General features: G+C 48.6%; 1 long non-coding RNA gene across 1 annotated transcript in view; it reads left to right on the top strand.

Annotated features, from left to right (window-relative positions):
- The first annotated feature begins 6,045 nt into the window (after window positions 1-6,045).
- The window catches only part of LOC140485992 (uncharacterized), a 29,856-nt gene continuing 16,834 nt past the window's right edge, over window positions 6,046-19,067 (top strand). The window contains exons 1-2 of the long non-coding RNA XR_011962492.1: window positions 6,046-6,190; window positions 14,231-14,386. This is a non-coding gene — a long non-coding RNA (uncharacterized lncRNA). The remainder of the gene's footprint in view (window positions 6,191-14,230; window positions 14,387-19,067) is intronic.

The raw sequence follows: 19,067 nt of genomic DNA, 5'->3' as shown, positions 1-19,067 counted from the left end.
TTAATCCTGCACTGTAATGTTGCATTGGGACAGTGGGCAGTGGCACACCCTCAGTTCTGCACTGTAATGTTGCACTGGGATGATGGGCTGTGGTACTCCCTCAGTCCTGCACTGTAACTTTGCACTGGGACAGTGGGGTGTGACGCTCCCTCAGCCCTGCACTGTATTGTGCACTGGGATGATGGGCTGTGGCACTCCCTCAATCCTGCACTGTAATATTGCACTGGGATGATGGGCTGTGGCACTACCTCAATCCTGCACTGTAACATTGCTCTTGGACAGTGGGCAGTGTCACTCCCTCAGTCCTGCACTGTATTGTTGCATTGGAACAGTGGGATGTGGCACTCCCTCAGTCCTGCACTGTAATTTTGCACTGGGACAATGGGCTGTGACAATCCGTCAGTCCTGCACTGTAAAGTTGCACTTGGACAGTGGACTGTGGCACTACCTCAGTCCTGCACTATAATGTTGCACTGGGGCAGTGGGGTGTGGCACTACCTCAGTCCTGCACTGTGATGTTGCACTGGGATGATGGACTGTGACACTCCCTCAGTCCTGCATTGTAATGTTGCAGTGGGGCAGTGGGGTATGGCACACCCTCAGTCCTGCACTGTAATGTTGCACTGGGTCAGTGGGCTGTGGCACTCCCTCAGTCCTGCACTGTAGTGTTGCACTGGGACAGTGGGGTGTGGCACTACCTCAATTCTGCACTGTAATGTTGCACTGGGATGATGGGATGTGGCACTCCCTCAGTCCTGTACTGTAATGTTGCTCTGGGATGATGGGCTGTGACACTCCCTCAGTCCTGCACTGTAATGTTGCTCTTGGACAGTAGGCAGTGGCACTCCCTCAGTCCTGCACTGTAATGTTGCTCTGGGATGATGGGCTGTGACACTTCCTCAGTCCTGAACTGTAATGTTGCACTGGGATAGTGAGCTGTGGCACTATCTCAGTCCTGCACTATAATGTTGCACTGGGGCAGTGGGGTGTGGCACACCTTCAGTACTCCACAGTAATGTTGCATTGGGGCAGTGGGGTGTGGCACACCTTCAGTACTCCACAGTAATGTTGCATTGGGGCAGTGGGGTGTGGCACACCTTCAGTCCTGCACTGTAATGTTGCACTGGACAGTGGGGTATGGCACACCTTCAGTACTGCACTGTAATGCTGCACTGGGATGGTCTGCTGCTCCTTCTGTACTGCACTGTAATACTGTACTGGGACAGTGTGGTTCTCCCTCTGCACTGCACTGAAATGCTGCATGGAGACAGTGCCGTGCTTCCTCTGTACTGCACTGTAATGTGTGACAGTGCTGTGCTCCCTAAGTACTACACTATAATGCTACACTGGGACAGTGTGGTGCTCCCTCAGTACTGAACTGTTATACTGCACTAGGACAGTGAGGTGCTCCCTCAGTACTGCACTGTAATGCTACACTGGGACAGTGTGGTGCTCCCTCAGTACTGAACTGTTATACTGCACTAGGACAGTGAGGTGCTCCCTCAGTACTGCACTGTAATGCTACACTGGGACAGTGTGGTGCTGCCTCAGTACTGCACTATAGTGTTGCATGGGACAGTGCGGTGCTCCCTCAGTACTGCACTGTAATGCTACACTGGGACAGTGTGGTGCTGCCTCAGTACTGCACTATAGTGTTGCATGGGACAGTGCGGTGCTCCCTCAGTACTGCACTGTAATGCTACACTGGGACAATGTGGGGCTCCCTCAGTACTGCACTGTAATGTCGCACTGAGACAGTGTGGTGCTCCCTCAGTACTGCACTGTAATGCTACACTGGGACAATGTGGGGCTCCCTCAGTACTGCACTATAGTGTTGCATGGGACAGTGCGGTGCTCCCTCAGTACTGCACTGTAACACTGCACTGGGACAGTGAGGTGCTCCCTCAGTACTGCACTGTAATGCTACACTGGGACAGTGTGGTGCTGCCTCAGTACTGAACTGTTATACTGCACTAGGACAGTGAGGTGCTCCCTCAGTACTGCACTGTAATGCTGCACTGGGACAATGTGGGGCTCCCTCAGTACTGCACTATAGTGTTGCATGGGACAGTGCGGTGCTCCCTCAGTACTGCAGTGTAACACTGCACAGGGACAGTGAGGTGCTCCCTCAGTACTGCACTGTAATGCTACACTGGGACAGTGTGGTGCTGCCTCAGTACTGAACTGTTATACTGCACTGGGACAGTGAGGTGCTTCCTCAGTACTGCACTATAGTGTTGCATGGGACAGTGCGGTGCTCTCTCAGTACTGCACTGTTATACTGCACTAGGACAGTGAGGTGCTCCCTCAGTACTGCACTGTAATGCTGCACTGGGACAATGTGGGGCTCCCTCAGTACTGCACTATAGTGTTGCATGGGACAGTGCGGTGCTCCCTCAGTACTGCACTGTAACACTGCACTGGGACAGTGAGGTGCTCCCTCAGTACTGCACTGTAATGTCGCACTGAGACAGTGTGGTGCTCCCTCAGTACTGCTCTGTTATACTGCACTGGGACAGTGAGGTGCTTCCTCAGTACTGCACTGTAACGCTGCGCTGGGACAGTGAGGTGTTCCCTCAGTACTGCACTGGGACAGTGAGGTATTCCCTCAGTACTGCACTGTTATACTACACTGGGACAGTGAGGAGTTCCCTCAGTACTGCACTGTAATGCTGCACTGGGACAGTGAGGTGTTCCCTCAGTACTGCACTGTAACGCTGCACTGGGACAGTGAGGGACTCCCTCAGTACTGCACTGTAATGCTGCACTGGGACAGTGAGGTGCTCCCTCAGTGCTGCACTGTTATACTGCACTGGGACAGTGAGGTGTTCCCTCAGTACTGCACTGTAATGCTGCACTGGGACAGTGAGGTGTTCCCTCAGTACTGCACTGTAATGCTGCACTGGGACAGTGAGGTGCTCCCTCAGTGCTGCACTGTAATGCTGCACTGGGACAGTGAGGTGTTCCCTCAGTACTGCACTGTTATACAGCACTGGGACAGTGAGGTGTTCCCTCAGTACTGCACTGTAACTCTGCACTGGGACAGTGAGGTGCTCCCTCAGTACTGCACTGTAACGCTGCACTGGGACAGTGAGGTGTTCCCTCAGTACTGCACTGTAATGTCGCACTGAGACAGTGTGGTGCTCCCTCAGTACTGCACTGTTATACTGCACTGGGACAGTGAGGTGTTCCCTCAGTACTGCACTGTAATGCTGCACTGGGACAGTGAGGTGTTCCCTCAGTACTGCACTGTAACGCTGCACTGGGACAGTGAGGGGCTCCCTCAGTACTGCACTGTAATGCTGCACTGGGACAGTGAGGTGCTCCCTCAGTGCTGCACTGTTATACTGCACTGGGACAGTGAGGTGTTCCCTCAGTACTGCACTGGACTGCTGCACTGGGACAGTGAGGTGTTCCCTCAGTACTGCACTGTAATGCTGCACTGGGACAGTGAGGTGCTCCCTCAGTACTGCACTGTAATGCTGCACTGGGACAGTGAGGTGTTCCCTCAGTACTGCACTGTTATACAGCACTGGGACAGTGAGGTGTTCCCTCAGTACTGCACTGTAACTCTGCACTGGGACAGTGAGGTGCTCCCTCAGTACTGCACTGTAACGCTGCACTGGGACAGTGAGGTGTTCCCTCAGTACTGCACTGTAACGCTGCACTGGGACAGTGAGGTGCTCCCTCAGTACTGCATTGTAATGCTGCACTGGGACAGTGAGGTGTTCCCTCAGTACTGCACTGTTATACTGCACTGGGACAGTGAGGTGTTCCCTCAGTACTGCACTGTTATACTGCACTGGGACAGTGAGGTGCTCCCTCAGTACTGCAGTGTAACGCTGCGCTGGGACAGTGAGGTGTTCCCTCAGTACTGCACTGGGACAGTGAGGTATTCCCTCAGTACTGCACTGTTATACTGCACTGGGACAGTGAGGTGTTCCCTCAGTAGTGCACTGTAATGCTGCACTGGGACAGTGAGGTGTTCCCTCAGTACTGCACTGTAATGCTGCACTGGGACAGTGAGGTGTTCCCTCAGGACTGCACTGTGACGCTGCACTGGGACAGTGAGGTGTTCCCTCAGTACTGCACTGTAATGCTGCACTGGGACAGTGAGGTGTTCCCTCAGGACTGCACTGTAACGCTGCACTGCGACAGTGAGGTGCTCCATCAGTACTGCACTGTAATGATGCACTGGGACGGTGAGGTGCTCCCTCAGTACTGCACTGTAATGCTGCACTGGGACAGTGAGGTGTTCCCTCAGTACTGCACTGTAACGCTGCACTGGGACAGTGAGGTGTTCCCTCAGGACTGCACTGTAACGCTGCACTGCGACAGTGAGGTGCTCCATCAGTACTGCACTGTAATGCTGCACTGGGACGGTGAGGTGCTCCCTCAGTACTGCACTGTAATGCTGCACTGGGACAATGAGGTGCTCCCTCAGTACTGCACTGTAATGCTGCACTGGGACAGTGAGGTGCTCCCTCAGTACTGCACTGTAATGCTGCACTGGGACAGTGAGGTGTTCCCTCAGTACTGCACTGTTATACTGCACTGGGACAGTGAGGTGTTCCCTCAGTACTGCACTGTAACACTGCACTGGGACAGTGAGGTGCTCCCTCAGTACTGCACTGTAACGCTGCACTGGGACAGTGAGGTGTTCCCTCAGTACTGCACTGTTTTACTGCACTGGGAGAATGAGGTGTTCCCTCAGTACTGCACTGTTATACTGCACTGGGACAGTGAGGTGTTCCCTCAGTACTGCACTGTACTGCTGAACTGCGACAATGTGGGGCTCCCTCAGTACTGCACTGTAACACTGTATTGGGACAGTGAGGTGCTCCCTCAGTACTACACTGTAATGCTGCACTGGGACAGTGTGGGGCTCCCTCAGTACTGCACTATAGTGTTGCATGGGACAATGCGGTGCTCCCTCAGTACTGCACTGTAACACTGCACTGGGACAGTGAGGTGCTCCCTCAGTACTGCAGTGTAATGTCGCACTGAGACAGTGTGGTGCTCCCTCAGTACTGCACTGTTATACTGCACTGGGACAGTGAGGTGTTTTCTCTCAGTACTGCACTGTAATGCTGCACTGGGACAGTGACGTGTTCCCTCAGTACTGCACTGTAATGTCGCACTGAGACAGTGTGGTGTTCCCTCAGTACTGCACTGTTATACTGCACTGGGACAGTGAGGTGTTTTCTCTCAGTACTGCACTGTAATGCTGCACTGGGACAGTGACGTGTTCCCTCAGTACTGCACTGTAATGTCGCACTGAGACAGTGTGGTGTTCCCTCAGTACTGCACTGTTATACTGCACTGGGACAGTGAGGTGTTCCCTCAGTACTGCTCTGTAACGCTGCCCTGGGACAGTGAGGTGCTCCCTCAGTACTGCACTGTAATGCTGCACTGGGACAGTGAGGTGTTCCCTCAGTACTGCACTGTAACTCTGCACTGGGACAGTGAGGTGCTCCCTCAGTACTGCACTGTAACGCTGCACTGGGACAGTGAGGTGTTCCCTCAGTACTGCACTGTAACGCTGCACTGGGACAGTGAGGTGTTCCCTCAGTACTGCACTATAGTGTTGCATGGGACAGTGCGGTGCTCTCTCAGTGCTGCACTGTAACGCTGCACTGGGACAGTGAGGTGTTCCCTCAGTACTGCACTGTAATGCTGCAATGGGACAGTGAGGTGTTCCCTCCGTACTGCACTGTAACGCTGCACCGGGACAGTGAGGTGCTCCCTCAGTACTGCACTGTAATGCTGCACTGGGACAGTGAGGTGTTCCCTCCGTACTGCACTGTAACGCTGCACCGGGACAGTGAGGTGCTCCCTCAGTACTGCACTGTTATACTGCACTGGGACAGTGAGGTGTTCCCTCAGTACTGCACTGTTATACTGCACTGGGACAGTGAGGTGTTCCCTCAGTACTGCACTGTAATGCTGCACCGGGACAGTGAGGTGCTCCCTCAGTACTGCACTGTAATGCTCCCCAAATATGTGGATTGGGTATGGAGCCTCTGTCCCAGGGAGAGCTCATCGCTGAGGCACGGTTGAGTGAGACCGTATAGGAGAGGAATTCTGTGACGATGCTGTTGATTGTTCAGCTTGGCTACTGGGTGAGCGATTATCCCTGAGACATTGCAGTGAAATGAAACGTTTTCTATTTCGTGTCTGAACCATTAAGGTATTTATGACTGGAACTCTACCTGTGAGGTGCCGCGAGCCTGTTTGTTGTGTTTTCATTCTCAGTACAGATTATATTTTTCACTTACTATGTATGAATAGGCAGTTACTTTAAGTGGCCTGTAAGTGAAGTTTGGGTTTAAATGCTGTGTGAAGTGTTAAATGTATTTCTGTGAAACTGGATACCTTTAACCTTGAGGCTGTACTGAATCCTTTTACCTCCTGCAATACCTCACTTAATAATCATTCTGCCTTCGAGGCTGGACCTTCTGAAAAGCATTTTTTAAAGACGCTGTTATGCAATGGATTATTTTCTGGTCATTTATCCAATGGCGCGAGAAGAAAGAGAATCATTGACTTTTGACTCCCCTTTCAGTGGGTGCACGCTGACTGCCGGAATCCATATTTTTCCCGGAATTCACACAATCTCCAGAGGCCCTGTTTAAAAGCAGCGAATGGTCATTAAGATCGGAGGAGGAAACTGACATAGCGCAGGTTTTCTTTAAAAAGCAAGCCAAATTATCGTTTACAAAGTGCCACAGTGGGGGTTTGAGCGCAGTGTTGGAGTATTCGTCCACACAGCAACGGCGCTAGGTTGATGGTAAATCCTTTCATTAAATCGCCAGTCATACCCTTCGCCTCTCAGTCCCTGACTGTTTCTTTGGAACCTGCAGTTGTGTCTCTGCCCTAGGGGTTGTGTCTAAAGCCCAGGCTGGTGTTCAGCATTCCCAGCGCTGAGTCTGACCATCGGTGCTGGATCGACCACAACCCGTTGCAGCCAATGCAGCTCAGTGGATATAAACAACGTGACCCTTTCTCAGGCATGGCATGCTGCCTCTAGCGCCAACCCCTGGGGTGCGCACAAAACCGCTGCTCCTGCCTCCTGCGCCCCACGGTGTTGCCACAGACTCCCTTTGATGGCTCAAGCTCCCACGCTCCTCTCTTCAGAAACGTGAGCACGTTAGCTAGCTGCCCCTCCACTCCAGCTCTGAGGGAGAGCTGCACTGTCAGAGAAGCTAAGGAGATGGAAACACAGGCCCCATCACCCTCTCTCTCAGTTTAACGTTAAAACAATTTATGGCGTCAAGGTGACTCAATGGTTCGCACTGCTGCCTCACAGCACCAGGGACCCAGGTTTGATTCCAGCCTCGGGTGACTGGAGTGTGCACATTCTCCCCGTGTCTGTGTGGGTTTGCTCCGGTTTCCTCCCACAATTCAAAGATGTGCAGGTCAGGTGAACTGGCCATGCTAAATTACCCATAGTGTTAGGTGCATTAGTCAGAGGGAAATGGATCTGGGTGGGTGACTCTTTGGAGGGTCGGTGTGGACTGGTTGGGCTGAAGAGCCTGTTTCCACACTGTAGGTAATCTCATCTAAAAAGGTCCATCAGCGCTGTCTCGAAGAAGACAAAGCTCTCCCTCCAGTGTCCTGGTCATTTTTATCTGTCACCCAATGTCACGCCTTGTCTGGTCAGTATAGCAAGGTTATGGGAAGTTACCATGAGCAAATAACTGCTGTGTTTCCTACAATAGTGACTAAGTTTCCGAAAGTATTATTCACTTCAAAATTCTTCAGGATTTCTTAAGGTGTGAAAGCCACTTTAAAAATGGGAGTTCTTCCTCCCAAGGCTGGAAACCCGAGGCTACAATAGAGTCATGGAGACATACAACACAGAACCAGATCCTTTGGTCCTGCTCATCCATGTATCCTAAACTAATCTAGTCCCATTGGTCTGCATTTTGCCCATATCCCTCTAAACCTTTCCTATTCATATACCCATCCAAATATCTTTTAAATTCTGTAATTGTACCAGCCTCCCCCACTTCCTCAGACAGCTCATTCCACCCTCTGTGTGAAAAAGCTGCCCCTCTCTTTTATATGTTTCCCCTCTCACCTTAAACCATGCCCTCTAGTTTTGGATTCCTCTATCCCGGAGATTTGGCTATCCACCTCATCAATGTCCATCAAGATTGTATAAATCTCGATAAGGTCAGCTGTCAGCCTTTACATTCCAGGAAAAAAAAGTACGAACCTATCCAGCCTCACCTTACAACTCAAACCCTCTGGTCTTGGTGACATACCTGTCAATTCTTTTTGCACCCTTTCCAGTTTAACATCATCCTTCCTATAAAAGAGCGACCAGAATTGTACACAGTAGTACAAAAATGGCCTTACCAATGTCTTGTACAGCCGTAACATTACATCCCAACTCCTATACTCAATGAAGACTGCCTCAGGTGACTGTCTGTGTGGAGTTTGCACATTCTCCCCGTGTCTGCGTGGGTTTCCTCCGGGTGCTCCAGTTTCCTCCCACAATCCAAAAATGTGTAGGTCAGGTGAATTGGCCATGCTAAATTGCCCGTCGTGTGAGGTGAAGGGGTAAATGTAGGGGAATGGGTCAGGGTGGTGGGAGGGCCGGTGTGGACTTGTTGGGCTGAAGGGCCTGTTCCCACACTGTAAGTAAGTAATTTAAAAGACAAGTGTGCCAAATGCTTTCTTCACCACCCTGTTTACCTGCAACCCCACTTTCAAGGAACTATGCACCTGAACCCCTAGGTCTCTCTGTTTGACAACACTTCCCAAGGCCTTACCATTAACTGCATAAGTCCTGCCCTGGATTGTCTTGCCAAAATGCAACACCTCACATTTAGCTGACTTGTTATATCTTTGCCAGGTCGCTGGGTTGAGATAAATGCTGTTTTGATCCAGTCAGCTACAACTGTGAATATCTTTGGTCTTATTCTGCACAGCATCCTCCTATATGTTTCTGAGATGGGACTGGCAATTATTTCTGCATTAGGTCACGAACAATTCTTTGCTGGCATCCAAGATGAGCTTCCTGACAGTTGGCTGGCTGAGAAAACTCGACGGGTTTGATGTGGGATCGAGTCAGCTGCGAAAGACTTTCCAGACTGGAGCTGTCAGTATTTTGGCGATGGATTAGCCGCAGGATCGGTGAAATTAAAAATGGGATGTGCCAAAATAATTACAATCACCCAAGTTCTGAAACTAAAAAAATACACAGACTGTGTTCCAAGAAAAATCTTCATAGGAAAAGTTTGTTCAAGTCAATGACATTTCAATTATCTGGTACAAACTCTGTAGTATTAACCTTTTAACAGCTGCAGTCTAACTGAATTCAAAGAGGATGAGGATTCATCTTCTGGAATGAGATTCCGTGATTCTCCCGCTCTCCTTATTTCAAGAAGTTTGGTTGGCATGGATGAGTTGGACTGAAGGGTCTGTTTCCGTGCTGAATGAATCTAAGGCTGCGAAAAAAGTCTAAAACATTTAGATACAGGAATGAGGCTGGTGCCTGTTTGTGGGATTAGATCAGCTGTGGGCATGGGAAGGACATGGATTCAAGCACACTGACCCCCCCTTTCATCTTTCCCGCCACTCCATCATTCCAGTAATCTCCAGTTCCACCTCCATCCTTGCTCCACCATCTTCATATAATTTCTTCCATTCTTCTCTTCCAATTCTCGTCTCCACACCTTCACCCTCCTCCTGCCTATCACCTTCATCTCCATCCTACCGTCCATCTTCATCCACCTTTTCCCTTCAATCTTCCCCTCTTGTCCTTATCATTCCCCTTCCCTCTCCCTATAACCTTCTCCCCTTCCCCCTTTTCCTCTTTTCATCCTCCCCTCACACCCTCCCCACACCATCCAGTCCTAGAAGCTCCCCCTTCACCCATTCCTGTACTGTCTGCTCCCTCATGCAACTCTTCTACCCTCACATCCATCCACTCTGCACCACCTTCCCTGCCCACCCTACTCCTGCCTGTCCCTGAGCTACCATGGGGCTGTTGCAAATCAAGGGGTCGTCCGAAGGTTTCCCTCCTGAGTATAAAATTCCGGCGGAAGCATTCCGGCAGCCTCGCCTACCGAAGTGAGAAACATAAAGCCATGCGCCTACTCCCAAATTTAAGCCGGAATTTGTCCTTGAAGCTCCAGCTTCTCATTGCTGTCATGTCTTTGAATATAAAGGGAGCTACTGTTTACTTCCAATAACAAGGGCTTGATATCTATCCGGCCATCTCATCTATACCAAGAAACAAAAGACTGTTAATGACTTCTGAGGTGCATGCAACAGATCTAATGTTTATAATAATTGCTGAGCACAGAACTAGTATGCATCTATTGACTGATGTTACCAGGAGCTGCTAGAAATATACAATATACCCATCAGCATCTAAAAGGGGGGACCTTATCGAGGTTGATAAAAATCATGATGGATAATGTGAACAGACAAAGTTTTTTCCCCGGGGTGGGGGAGTCCAAAACTAGAGGGCATTGGTTTCGGGTGAGAGGGGACGATTTAAGAAGGACCGAAAGGGCACCTTTTTCACACAGAGGGTGGTGCGTGTATGGAATGAGCTGCCAGAGGGAGTGGTGGAGGCTGGTACAATTACAACATTTAAAAGGCATCGGGATGGGTACATGAATAGGAAGGGATTCGAGGGAGGCAAAAGTGAGGACTGCAGATGCTGGAAGTCAGAGTCTAGATTAGAGCAAGTGAGGCAGGTCAGGCAGCATCCGAGGTGCAGGAAGATCGACGTTTCGGGCAAAAGTCTTTCATCAGGAATGAAGGCAGGGAAGCCTCTGGGGTGGAGAGATAAATGGGAGGGGTGGGGGGGGGGCTGAGGAGAAGGTAACACAGAGAAGGCTTAGATGGATATGGGCCAAGTGCTGGCAAATGGGACTTGTTTAATTTGGGATAGTTGGTCAGCATGGATGAGATGGACTGAAGGGTCTGTTTCCATGTTGTACAACTCTATGACTGTATACAAAAGGAAATGTAGAGGGTCAGATTTGATAATTCTCACTCCAATAGATGAAGGGAGGAAGGAGAGTGAATAACAAGTGCAGAGTAATGAGCATTATACATTAATTGTTAACGAGCTTAAACATTTCAGACCAAAAGAGAAAATGCTGGAAAATCTCAGCAGGTCTTGCAGCATCTGTAAGGAGAGAAAAGAGTTGATGTTTTGAGTCTAACTGACCCTTTGTCAAAGCTCCACTTTGGCAGGAAGATTATGTTTGAGATCAGGGTTACTAAAAAGCAAATTGAACCAGGTCGACACAAGTGCTCCATGATATGGAAACTTGGTCATAATAAAGAATTGCAAAAACAACAAGGAAATAAAACCTCTTGCAACATGGATGGGAATGTAGTGAAGAACGATTGGAGAAAAACCTGTAGCAAAATGAAGGAAACAGCTATGGTCTGAAGTTGCTAAATTTTCAAAGGTTGCTCAGGAACAGTTCTCCAGGTTTAGGACTGAAGCCAGTTGATGCTGATCAGGAGCCAAGTGGAAGGAAGGGATACCTGGGCTCCGAGCAGCTGCCAAGGCTGCCATTTTGCTCCAGTTGTTGGTCACTGCCAGATACAGAGCTAAGGCTGCTGAACAGCAAAGGAACTCTGGGAAGGTGAGGAATTTGAGGCACTAGCCAGGAAGTTTTTTTAGGGATTCTCCTGACCTACTGGATAAACTCTGGCAGCAGATCAGCAAAGTGCTCACAGAAAGGTTATGAACGGGACATCCAACAAGATAAGGGAAAAGGATAAACATTGGTTTTAATTGGGAGGGCACAGCATTGGCTCATGAAGTAGATTGCAGGTAAATGTGAACTTCCACTTTGGGAGGAAGATTAAAATGCAGCATATACTCTTTAACTGGAGGGAGAATGCAGAGGGATCTGAGTGTCCTGGTAGATGAATTTCAGTACATTAGCATGCAGCTACAGCAAGTGACTAGTAAGTCAAATGTAAGGTGTTTTTACAGCAAAGGGAATAATAATACATAAGTAAGGATGTTTTGCTTCAGTTCATGAAGACCACCTTTGGTGTACATTTTTGGTCTCCTTAATTTAATATGGACACAAGGAAGAGTCCAGAGAAGGTTCATTTGACTGATTCCTGGGTTGAACAGTTTACTTATGAGGAAAGGTTGGGCGGCACGGTGGCACAGTGGTTAGCACTGCTGCCTCACAGCGCCAGAGACCTGGGTTCAATTCCCGACTCAGGCGACTGACTGTGTGGAGTTTGCACATTCTCCCCGTGTCTGCGTGGGTTTCCTCCGGGTGCTCCGGTTTCCTCCCACAGTCCAAAGATGTGCAGGGTCAGGTGAATTGGCCACGCTAAAATTGCCCGTAGTGTTAGGTAAGGGGTAAATGTAGGGGTATGGTTGGGTTGCGCTTCGGCGGGGCGGTGTGGACTTGTTGGGCCGAAGGGCCTGTTTCCACACTGTAAGTAATCTAAATCTAAAAAGTATCCATTGGAATGAGAGGTGGTTTCATCACAAAAATGGAAGCTAGCCCTAATGGCAACCATGTAACCACTCTTGATTGTCATCTGTTTCACTAACGCTGTTTCAGGAAGGAAATCTGCCATCCCCACCATGTCCAGTCTACGTGGGACTCCAGACCTGCAGCAAAGTTGTTCATTCATAACTACACAGTTAGAGATGGGAAATAAATGCAGACCTAGCATTTAAAAAATCAGATCTTGGGATTACTGACAGGATAGGTGCTAAAAGATGCTTCCCCTTGTCGGAGAAACTGGAATTAGAAGACACAGATTAAATGTTTTCAGAGAGGAGGAGAATTTTTCTTTTCTCTCAGAGGGTCTGAGACCGTCAGTGGGTAAGTGGAGTTAAGGGCACAATCGATTCAACCATGATCATATTAAATGTTTCAGTTCCTAATTTGTAGAGCCATATATTGGGGGTGGGGGGGGGTGGGGGGGGGGGTGGTGGTGGTGGTGGTGGGGATGGCACGGTGGCTCAGTGGTTAGCACTGCAGCCTCACAGCACCAGGAACCCAAGGTTCAATTCTACTGTCAGGCCATTGTCTATGTGCTACTTCTTGTATAATTCCTACAGTGCAGAGTCCACACTGACCCTCTGAACAGCACCCCCACCCTTTCCCTGTAAGCCTGCATCCCCAATGGCCAATCCACCTTACCTGCACATCTTTGGACTGCAGAAGGGAACCCACAGGGCGAATGTGCAAACTCCACACAGACTATGGTCAGGATTGGAATCGAACCCAGATCCCTGGTGCTGTGAGGCAGCAGTGCTCACCACTGAGGCACCGTGCCACCCCTTTAAACTGAAGTCACCCAAACCACAGTCGGTGTAATGTGCTGTCAAACTGTGACTTGAACCCACCCCTCTTAGAGTCTGGAGCCTAAACCCAGTGCTTTAGACCTCTCAGTCACACTACATTCTCCCTATGTTTGCATGGGTTTCCTCCAGGTGCTCCGGTTTCCTCCCACTATCCAAAGGTATGCAGGTTAGGTGAATTGGCCATGCTAAATTGTCCATAGTGTCCAGGGGCGTGTAGATTAGATGGGTTTGCCATGGGGAATGCAGGGTTACATGGATAGGGTGGGGGACTATGTCTGGGTGGGCTACTTCACGGAGGTTTGCTGAGACTTGATGGACTGAATAGCTTCGTTCTGCACTTAAGGGGTCCTATAAATCAGTTATAATCTAAATGAGTGGCAGAGCACACTGAAGGGGCATCAGGGAGCTTTCAGCTTTGGGTCAGAAGATTGTGGGTTTGAGCACCACCTTGAGACTTGGACCTTTGGTTCAAGACTGAGGCAGCTGCTGCACCATCTGAACGACTGCCTTTTAGATCAGAATTATCGAAGTTTCTAAAATCATGAGGGGCATAGATAAGGGAAATAGCAAAGGTCTTTTCCCAAAGTGGCAAGTTCAAAACTAGAAGGCAGATTTTTAAGGTGAGAGGAGAAAAAATTTAAAAAGGACATGAGGGACAAGCTTTTACACAGACAGTGGCGTGGGTGTCGAATGAACAGCCAGAGGAAGCGATGGATTTGGGTGCATGTCTAACATTTGAAAGATATTTGGAAGGTTTTGGAGGGCTATGGGCTAAACCCAGGCAGGTGGCGCTAGATTAGTTGGGAACATGGTTGGCATGGACTGGTTGGACCAAAGGGTCTGTTTCTATGCTGTATGACTCTATGACTCCATATTAAACCAAGACCTCTTCTGCCCTTTTTATAGCACAATGTGATGAAGAGCTGGAGGTGGGGAGAGTTCACGTCATGTCATTATCACCTTTTACTTCATATCCAACAGTTTAATCAGAGGAAGCGATGCCTTTTCTCCTTGACGTATAGGCTTTTCAAGAGGACGTGAGAGACACTGTACAAAAAAAGGGTAACGATCTTTTATTTTGTTTACACTGTTTCCTATGAATATAAGTTGATAGGTCAGCAAAAGTGTTAAGTAGATGCTATATGGATTATCCCCTATAAATATTTTACTACTCGTGAGCATGGTTACAGCTCAGCAGTTTGGCGAGGAAAAGTATATTAAGTGCAAGATATGCAGTGCATCTGTAATTGTTAACACAGATCATAAACTAGAATACCTTTTATAGTTCGGAAGCTTAAAGATGGTGGTATTTCAGAGTCCTGGCCTCTTCTATCACATTATCTGAAGTACAGAAAGGACAGGATTTCAGATGGGAGTGGTATGGTTCTCTGAGTGATGCTGGGAATCAGGGGGTTAAATTGCAATAACAAGTTACACAGCTCTTGTATTCCTTTGGGATTACAAGATTGAGGAATAACTCAAATCAGGCATTTAAAATCCTAAAAGGATTCCACAGGGCAGATACTAAACAAACTCCAGCAATGGCACATAATCTATAAATTAGAACCAGTCCTTTCCAGAGAGAAGCCAGGAGGTGCTGTCTCACTCGAGAGTAGCAGAAACCTGGAGATCTCCTTCTCAAAATGCTGGGGGTTCAGTTGGAGTTTCACAGACTGCAGTTGAGCAATTGGGGAAGGAGACTGAGGGACACTGGGGGCAAAGATGGGTAACTGGAACTACAGACAAACACAGATCAGCCATTATTTAATCGAATGGCTGAACTGGCTCAAGGGGCTGCATTGCCTACTCCTGTTCCTATGTTCTGACATTTCTGGAAGCGCCATTCAAGGGAAGCTTCCTTAGGTTAGGAACACGCTATAGCGTGTTGTGCTATAGGAAGTGCATGATGCTGCTTGCAGGCAATAAAATAATTTATTATTCCCCCTTAAATAAAGTTGTGCATTTGTCATTTTGAAGTGGTTGTTTCCTCTGCTCACTCAGTCACCTGTAGGTAAGCACTGGGGGGAGTTCAGTTACAATACTAATTTACATCTTCATATAATTGAGTGAAGTATCGCACAGTCAATGCACAGAGCAGCAGTGAGAACAGAGCATTACTGTCATGTACATCCAGTTCAGGCAGTAATTACATCCTTGCGATCTGAGTCACACTCCATTGCGGCTGTTGCTTAATTATAACTGTCTGCGGAGCCACTGTTGGTCTCATTATTAATTGCACCATTGTTGAAGCTAAATGCGATGAAGGAACAGGTCTCTCAAGAACAAAGAAGCACCCAGTGGAGTTTCCCCTCAAGGATTGCATACTAAGAGGTACTTTAAAAGTGAGCCTGGGATCTGGGTTCACTGGCAAGGCTGACCTTTATTGGCCATCCCTATTACCTATCTGGGATACAAACAACAAAGTACCTTGCTGGACCAATTTAAAAGGCAGTCAAGTGTGGGAAAAGGCCAGCCCAGATAAGGGAGCCCCTTGGACTTTCACAACCATTCAGCAGCTTAATTTAAACATTTAAAAAAAAAAATTCTTTAAAATATTCATGTGAGCATCTGAGTGAGTGGGCATTGTGACAGAGAGCGAGGGGCCCAGAGATATAGCCTGGTCCAGTCCGTGAGCTGGCTGTGTATGTCCCTGAGTGCCCAGTGTCCTTGCTGCAGGGATACAGTGAGAGTTACCGGGACAGCTCGAGGTACCATACTGAGGTGCAGAAGCATCCTGTAAGTGGGTTGGGGAGAGCTCACAGAGGCTGGCACATGTTGGATACATGGGATGCATGAGGCTGGCGCCCAATGGAGTGTGCCCCAATGAGAAATTGTGCCCAGTGTCCAACATGAAGATCCTTTGGAGCTAGTGGTGAGCTAAAGTTGCCAGGTGCCTGCTCTGACTTCCATGTTGATAGTTCTCGATGCCTTGTTTGGCACATTTAGTAAGATGGGAAGCTGAATATTAATGCGATGAGTTGTATCACTAATAAGGTGTTTAACAAGCAATAATTTCCTTTAATCGCCACTGTCTAATGAGAAATGTTTGTTTAATAATTAGTGGGATGGGGGTGTTGCTGTCTGAACCAGCATTTATGACCCACCCATACTTGTCCTTGAGAAGGTGGTGGTCAGCTGCTTTCTTGAACCACTGGCAGTCACTGTAGTTAGACCCATAATAACGTTAGAGAGGGGATTCCAGGATTCCGATTGAGTGTTGAGCCATACATTTCCAAGTCAGGATGTTGAATGATTTGAAGGGGAACTTGAAGGAACTTGTTCCTCATGTACCTGTTTGGAAGATGCTGTCTAAAAAGGAGCCTTGGTGAACTTTTGCAGTGTATCTTTATCACTGCTGCTACTGAGTGTAACTGGAGAAGAGAGTGAATATTTGTGGACATGATACCAATCAAATGGGATGCTTTGTCCTGGATGGTAACAAGCTTCTTGAGTATTATTGGAGCCGCACTCATCCAGGCACGCGGGGAGTATTCCATCACACTCCTGACTTGTGCCTTGTAGATGGTGGGCAGGCTTTGGGGAGTCAGGAGGTGAGTTATTCACTGCAGTATTTCTAGCCTCTGACCTGTTCTTGTAGCTACTGTGTTTATGTGGTGAGTCCAGTTGTGTTTCTGATCAATGGTAACCCCCCAGGATGTTGATAGTGTAGGGTTCAGTGATGGTAACACCATTTTACGTCAAGCAATGATGATTAGCTTCTCTGCTGTTGGAGATGGTCAATATATGGCATTTGTGTGGCACGAGTATCACACACCAGACCATTTAGCAAAAGCTTAAAAGGTGCAGAGATGCACCCAATATTAAATTCAGTCTCACTGGGCTTCTTGTCTGATTGTGCTTTGATTCTCTCTATAGCCCAAGGTGCTCACCCCTTATGGCAAACCCCTTTTTATTCGAAAGAAAGGATTTTGTGAAAATGGATAGCAGAGGACAGATAGGTTGGAAAATACTGGAAAACAGCTTTTAGAAATGTTTAATAGGCAGCTAAGTACTTTTCAACATCTTGAGCTCATGAAGGTTCCTTATAAATGCATCTTTGGTCCATTCCTTTTTGCTGAGTAACATTGTGAAGACGCCAGTCTGTTTCTCAGGTCTGCCCGACTTGGCCTCCCAGAAATTATAGTGAAGGCTCAGAAACAGATCGGTTTGCCTGACAGTCTCTGGGTCTCCTCCCACCCTTCTTCACCTAACCCTATCAGCATCACCTTCACTTCCTGTTTCCTGTTGTTGTTCCCCTCAGCCACTCCTTTAGTTGACAGATTCCATTTTTTAGTTCCTTCTGTTTCTCCTGATATCCTTATTGAGTTTATCATTGACCACCTTCTATTTGCAGATTTGCCCCAACATTGGGCTGATCGCTAGGATTGAGCTGGGTGGCAGGAAGGCTGTTGAGATGGCCTTTAAAAAGGGGTGGGTGAACTGCCTGTCTCTGCCCGCTGCCATGCCATCTTGCCAACAGCAGGGGGAGGTGACAGATGACCAATTAGATTAGATTAGATTAGATTTTTTTTAGATTACTTTACAGTGTGGAAACAGGCCCTTCGGCCCAACAAGTCCACACCGACCCGCCGAAGCGCAACCCACCCATACCCCTACATTTACCCCTTACCTAACACTACGGGCAATTTAGCATGGCCAATTCACCCTAACATGCACATCTTTGTGACTGTGGGAGGAAACCGGAGCACCCGGAGGAAACCCACGCAGTCACGGGGAGAACGTGCAAACTCCACACAGTCAGTCGCCTGAGTCGGGAATTGAACCCAGGTCTCTGGTGCTGTGAGGCAGCAGTGCTAACCACTGTGCCACCGTGCCGCCCATGTGGGCCTCGACAGAGACTGATCTGGCTACAGCCTGGGGGGAGGTGCTCCTGGTGATGGGAGGGTGGCAGCCTGTGTTTTGGGCTCTCTTTGATGCATGAGGCACCGTCTCCACCATCACCATCCCCCCCCCCCCCTCTCCACTAGTATATGGTCATGGAGCTACTCCCTGCTGGAAGCTGGTGGAAGAAGCAGGTCCAGGGTCCACTGATCTTGCCGTTGAGGCTCATCCATGTCTGCTTTTGCTCCAAGTGCAATTCAAGAAATGGCCGCCGTTCCCAGTTGGCTCTCTGACTGACCGTCCTGAGAGGGCTCCCATCTGGCCAGGCCCCACCGACTTCCAAACGTGTATGTTCCCCTCCGCTTTCAGGCCTAGCAGCAGGAATCAGGCTGCTAGCACTAAATCCAGTCCTTGACACCGACACAAACCCCTCCAGATCTTTAAAATAAGAAAACAATAAATGCTGATGGAGCTTCGAAAACAGGATTGACTGTGGCCATTCATCACAGCCTCAAAGACCTCCATTAGTCCTGTCCCCAGGCTTACTTTCCACTTTCCAGTTTTCTCTGAATCTGAAGTTCTCTGAATTGGATCTTCTTTGGATATTTTTTGCACTGATTGAAATCTCTGAGGTGGCCACCATTTGAAGTTTGGCTCAAACCACAAGATCAAACCACAGTGCACTCATAGCTAATGCTTGTGGAGATTCTTGTTACTTGTGATGTGCTTGTTACTTCAGTTATATTCAATAAGGTGACAGGCTGTCTTTTAAATTAGCTGCACCAATCTGAATTCATGATCCTGCAAACTGAAGTGTCAGCCGTTTAAGCAGATGTCAGAGTGCGTTGGTGGATGTGTCTCTCTCCTCACACCATGCAGATATCCACAGAGATACTGCGGT

This window comes from Chiloscyllium punctatum, chromosome 15 (genome assembly GCF_047496795.1).
Source record: "Chiloscyllium punctatum isolate Juve2018m chromosome 15, sChiPun1.3, whole genome shotgun sequence".
Lineage (NCBI taxonomy): Eukaryota > Metazoa > Chordata > Chondrichthyes > Orectolobiformes > Hemiscylliidae > Chiloscyllium > Chiloscyllium punctatum.
The sequence above is the reverse complement of the archived record's forward strand: the minus strand, read 5'-3'. Positions and strand labels throughout refer to the sequence as shown.